The following is a 6,190-nucleotide window of genomic DNA, read 5'->3' on the forward strand; positions in this document are numbered from 1 at the left end:
TTAGGGAAATTCTTTCTACCAAGTCAGAGCGGCACCTTCTCTGAAACCTAGTTTTAGAGAGTTGCCAGTAGAAGTTAAGTGCCTTGTCCAAGGTCACACCAACAGTAAGTGACAGAAATGGGACTTGGTCCATTTCTTTGCACCATTTCTTTGATGCTGACTCTGTCCACTGCTCCACATTATCTCTGACGTAGCTTTTTAGGGTTTACAAAATGCTTTTCTCACTACAATCCTGCAAGGAAAAGTGGGAAAGACCTGCGTTCCAATTTGGTCTCAAACACTTACTAATTGTGTGACCCAGGGGAAGTCACTTACCCCCTGTTTGCCTCAGTTTCCTTATCTGTAAAATAGGGATAATAATAGCATCTTCCTCCAGGGTTGTTATGAGAATCAAATGAGATAGTAATAATAAAGTGCTAAGCACATAGTAAGAGACAAATAAATGTTAGCTATTGTTATTATTGTTATTGTTGTTGCTGTTGCTGTTATACAGTAAAGTAAGTAATATAGTATTGTTATCCCCATTTTACAAATAAGAAAACAGGCTCTGAGAGGTTGAAGGGTCTTACATAGTCAACAAGTAGAAGCTCTAGGATTCTCTTTGGGGAGCTCAGCTTTTAATAGTTTTCCTGTAAAGAAACTCAAAGGCCAGTGAACCAAGCATGTGTGCCTTAGGTCCTTCCCGTGTGTCTGTGGCTGCTTCTTATTCAGTTCCTCAGGTTCTTATGTTTCTGAGGCCTGGTGGCTGAGTCCAATTTATAAACACTTTCCTTGAGTGCATATAACTTCAGCTTTGTGACTGGTGTTTGTTGTCTTTGTTGCCTGGTTGCTCAGCTCAGGGACACATGCAAGCAGAACCATTTCCACCCTAACTTTGTTAATTACATTTGTAGCTCCTCCCAAAATTAATTATCTCCACCCTTCCCCCCTTCCCCCAAATCCAGACATAGTCTTGGGTTTCTCTGTTGAAGGAAAAACATGCATGCTTCATTCCAAGCAAAATTGCTTCATAACCAAAATGATTTCATCCTGTCTTTCATTCTCCCAGAAGAAACCCTTCTGCTGTTCCTCAATGGAAAGTTTTAGGGCATGTCTGACAGGACAGCTCCAATTGTCCCAAGGAGAAGGTGTGATCTTACAAAAATTTATACTCTTCCTCCAACTCTGGTTCCTTTCCCAGACAACCGATTGCCTTCCTCTTTTTAGAGAACCTGAGAAGCTTGTACTTGGAACAGCTCAGAAGGATCACAGGTATTCATATTCTTACTGAATATATGAAGAGAGACAGAGACAGTGCTTTATAAAGTTGTAAAGTAAAATGCATTATATTCATTATTAGTTCATTTGAGCCTCACAGCTCCCCCATAAGGTAGGTTGTTCAAGTACTACAGTTCCTGGGACACCCCCTCTTGCACATGAGGCCCCAAGGAAAACCACCCCAGGTTTGAGGCACTTTGTCAGTTCCACTCAAAATGATCTCACAAGCCCCCATTGATATGTTTGCTTTTATGAGTCTGCCAGAGGATACATTATTTCAAACAAAAGTGATTTAATCAAATAACATAGTAAAAAAAATTTTCCAATGTGAATATGTGGTGCTACGTAGGGGTAGGGCACACAGAGAGAACGTGAATGATCAGGAGTATGCATGTGGCCAAGAAACATGAATGAAGAAGCATATAACAGAGATCCATGTGACCAGGGCTCTGTGTTGGAGGACATACAAGTTGAAGCACTTGTGGCTAGAGCTCATGTGTGTCCAGGGCAACTCACACCTCTGACACTGCAATAGGGCTGTCCTCTAGCTATACTATCCCACTGCTTTCTGTTGGGGATCATTGCTCTCATTTAGGTTGGTTATCTCTTCTCTTGATCTCGCTGCTGGGCACTTCCGTTGACTGTGTCATCACTGAGTTCTTGTCTTCTAGCTGTTTCTGGGCTTCCTGGCTTTCTGGGCTTCATCTCTCTTCAAGACTACATGCAGACCATTTTGTCTCCTGTCTACAGTCTACTGGTAAGAGCAAACTGATGGCTCTTTAATCATGGTCAGAGGCTACACTATGAGCCACTGCACCTAGTTAAGGATGCTGCTGAACAAACATCAGGGAGGTGGGGTTGGAGCCAAGATTATGTCTTTTCACTCCCTTCATTACTCTAAATTTCAGCCCACCATTCCAAATAATCATCTGATTTAGGGTCAGAAATTCCCAAAATTCCCTCTAGCTTGGCCAGCAAATGAATTTGAGCAGAACAAAAATTAAATTCAAGGTTATCGTCCTCCACCTCCTAGCCCCAAATTCTATCTGCGACGTATGTGTCAGCAGTCAAACTCTCTAGCATTGGTTCCCTTATTCCGGACGGTGAAAAACTTGTGGCCTCCTCACAACATTTTTCAGATAGGGGAAGTGACTTACTGAAGGTCATGTAACTAGTAAGGGATGTAAAGTAGGACTAAAACTCATGTCTTCAAACTCCAAGTCTAGCATTTTTTAGGCATTTACTATGCACCAAGTAGTGAACTAGATGCTGGAGGCAAGTTCAACAATTTTTCCATTATACTGGGCTGCTATTCTGAAAACAAGTAGGTGATAAGAGATGAAAGAAAGAGGAAAGAACTAACAGGTTCTAAACTAAAAAATCATGGAAGATTATTTTTTCCCTAAATAAAAAAGACAATAAATATGAGGGAGACTTGGCAAGAAGCTAAATTTTCTGTCTGTTCTCTGGATCTCCACTCTTTCTTACCTCCATACTTATCCCCCTCCATCTCCAGCACTAGTACCATTTTTCCTTTTCTTTCTCTCTCTCTCTCTCTCTCTCTCTCTCTCTCTTTCTCTCTCTTCTACCTCCTCACAAAAACCTTTGTTTGACCCTGTCTTTGTAACTATCCTTTCTTCTCATTCCTCCCTTTTAAAGCCAAACTTCTAGAATTTGTAGTGATTTATTGTCTATATACAATGCATTCCACAGAAATAGCATAAAAGGCATTGTGTGCTTTATTCATTTATGTTAATACCTCAGATGGAGAAGTTCATTTGTGTGGGTATCCCTTCCACTAATGCAAATCACAACTCCTTAAATGTCAGAAAATGGCTTCATGAGTTATTTTGTTGTTCAGTCATTTTAGTCATGCCTGACTCTTTGTGACCCCATTTGGGGTTTTCTTGGCAAAGATACTGGAAAGGTTTGTCATTCCTTCTCTACCTCATTTTATAGATGAGGAAACTAAGGCAAACAGAGTTAAGTGACTTGCCCAGGGTCACACAGCTAGTAAGTATCTGAGGCTATATTTGAACCAACAAAGATGAGTCTTCTTGACTCCAGGTCCAGCACCTATCACTGCACCACTTAGCTGCCCTTCATGAAGCAACAGCAAAATAATTAACTAATGTCAAACTTTACAATGATGAATCTATCTAGATATGGGCTGGTCCATTTCCATAGCCCACCATCATGCTCAAAAATTACCTATATCTGGGGGCAGCTAGGTGGTACAGTGGATAGAGCTCTAGCCTTGAAGTCAGGAGGACCTGAGTTCAAATCTGTTCTTAGACACATGACACTTACTAGCTGTGTGACCCTGGGCAAGTCACTTAACCCCAATTGCCTCACCAAAAAACAAATTCTCAAAAATTACCTATATCCACTTTTCTGGTTGGGTCAGTGTTTGGTAGGGTGCCAGCATGGGAGTTGACATCTGCCATAACAAGGACCAGAAAGTCCAGCATAAGAAGCCCAAGAGCCAGGACATCTATCTGCAGCTGCTGGTGAAGCTCTACCAGTTCCTGGCCTGCAGAACCAACTCAACTTTCAACAAGGTTGTCCTGAAAAGGCTGTTCATGAGCCGGACCAAACGGCCCCCTCTGTCCCTGTCCCGAACGATCAGGAAAATGAAGCTGCCTGGCTGGGAGAACAAGACACTGGGGCTGTTGGGACTGTGACAGATGATGTGAGGATCCAGGATGTCCCCAAGCTGAAGGTGTGTGCCCTTCGTGTTACTAGCAATGCCCGGAATCGCATCTTCGAGGCTAGTGGGAAGATCCTTACCTTTGACCAGCTGGCCATGAGCTTGCCCAAGGGCCGGGGCACTGTCTTGATGTCTGGTCCCCAGAAGGGCGTGAGGTATACAGGCATTTTGGGAAGGCACCGGGCACTCCCCACAGCCACACCAAACCGTGTGTCTGATCCAAGGGCCAAAAGTTCGAGCGTGCCAGGGGCCACTGTGCCAGCCAAGGCTACAAAAACTAACTCCCTTCCTCCTTGTTATATTAAAGATTTTTGGACAAAAAAAATTACCTATATCCAAACAAGATAATAGCCCAGGCAGCATAGAGGAGTGGATGGAGTGTTGGGTTCCAAGTCAGAAAGGCCCAAATTCAAATACCACCACTGAGACTTATAAATATGGCACTTAATCTTTATATGCTTCATTCAAGTTCCTAGAACTTGTCTATAAGATCATAATTGAGTTCCCATAATGAAAGTACTCTACATTAACAAAAATCATATATGCCTCACATATTTGCATATACTATTCTATTAAAAATTCTATCTGATAATTTACCAAGAATCTCAATTCTTTGCAATGTTTAGTAAAAACAACAACTTAATGAATTGAAACAAATTGTATAGGAGAGATCAAGCTATCCCTTGGATGTATCTCATTGCTTTCATATTCAGTACTTCAATGGAGCACTAATCTCATCAGTATGGATACTGGTACAGATTGTAACTCATCTGTGGCTTCTCTTTCTGAGTGATTTTTGTCCATGTCCTTCCATCTAGATTAACACAGTGGATAGGGCATTGGGCCTGGAGTCAGGAAGACCTGAGATCAAATCCAGTCTCGGACAATTACTAGCTGTGTAACCCAGGGTTAAAGTTAGGTCACATAACCTCTATCTGCCTCAGTATCCTCAACCACAAAACCAGAATAATAATAGCACCTATCTCCCCAGGTTGTTGTGAGTATAATATGAGATATTTGTAAAGTGCTTTGCAAAGTGCCTGGCACATGGAAGGCACTTGATAAATGTTTCTTTCCTTCCAAGAGACCAGAGTCATAGACTCCAAATAGTCACTCAATCAATTAAATATCTACCAAACACCTCTCTGGTCACTAGGGATACAAAAAATGGTAAAAGACAGTCCCTGCCCCCAAGGAGCTCACATTTTAATGGAGGAAGCAACATGCAATCAACTAGATGAGAACAAGCTATTTACAAGATGGAGTTCTATGATGAATTTTAGTTGGGGTAGAGTAGGCAGTGGGAAATCAAGAAAGCCTGAATGGAGGTGACCCTTAAATTAAGATGGTGGACAGGAAATGAGTCCATTCAAGATATGTAGGATTTTCTGAACACTCCAGATTCAAAGATGGAAGAGACCCAGACAAAAAACAATGGTGCTGAGTAAAATAGTTGGGCTAGCCTCTGGCCCCATCAATTCCTGCCTTATAGTGTCAGAATTAACATTCAAGTCAGTCAGTAATTAGGTTAGCAAACAGGGCTGCTGATTCTAATGTGATTCTTAAGTGAGCCAGTCAGTTCAAGAGTCACAATTCTGACCAATAACCATACTGCACATGTGACTTATCTGAAAAAATGTAGATAAGCCAGCACAAAGCTTTCTCCACTACAGGAAAAATAAGTAATATTAGCCAGGCTTGGTGGCTCATGCCTACAATTCCTGCTACTAAAGGAGGTAGAGGCTGTTCTTCTCTTGAGTTCAGGGGTTCTGAACTGCCAGAGGGCTAATGCCAGTCAGGTGACCATATTAAGTTCAGAACTAATACAGCAAAGAGTGAAGAGGCACTAGGTTGCCTAAGGAGGGGCAAACTAGGCCAGGTCAGAAGAAAAGAGCAGACTAAAGTTTCAAAGCTGATTAGAAGTGGGATGGGGTCCATCAGTGGCTGCTGCACTACCAAACCCTAGTATTTTGGAGACCTAGTATCCAAAGAAAGAAAGGAAGGAAGGAAGGAATGAAGGAAAGAAGGAAGGAAGAAAAAAGAAAGAAAGGAAGGAAGAAAGAAAGAAAGAAGGAAGGAAGGCAGAAAAAAGAAAGGAAGGAAGGAAGGAAGGAAGGAAGAAAGAAAAGGAAAGAAAGAAAGAAAGAAAGAAAGAAAGAAAGAAAGAAAGAAAGAAAAAGAAAGAAAGAAAGAAAGAAAGAAAGAAAGAAAGAAAGAAAGAAA

At 41.7% G+C, this 6,190-nt stretch overlaps 1 pseudogene; it reads left to right on the top strand.

Annotated features, from left to right (window-relative positions):
• The first annotated feature begins 1,937 nt into the window (after positions 1-1,937).
• On the top strand, positions 1,938-4,248 carry LOC114023363 (annotated as a pseudogene).
• The last annotated feature ends 1,942 nt before the right edge of the window (positions 4,249-6,190 follow it).

Source organism: Vombatus ursinus, unplaced genomic scaffold, assembly GCF_900497805.2.
Source record: "Vombatus ursinus unplaced genomic scaffold, bare-nosed wombat genome assembly UNPS02014818.1, whole genome shotgun sequence".
In the NCBI taxonomy this organism is placed as follows: Eukaryota; Metazoa; Chordata; class Mammalia; order Diprotodontia; family Vombatidae; genus Vombatus; species Vombatus ursinus.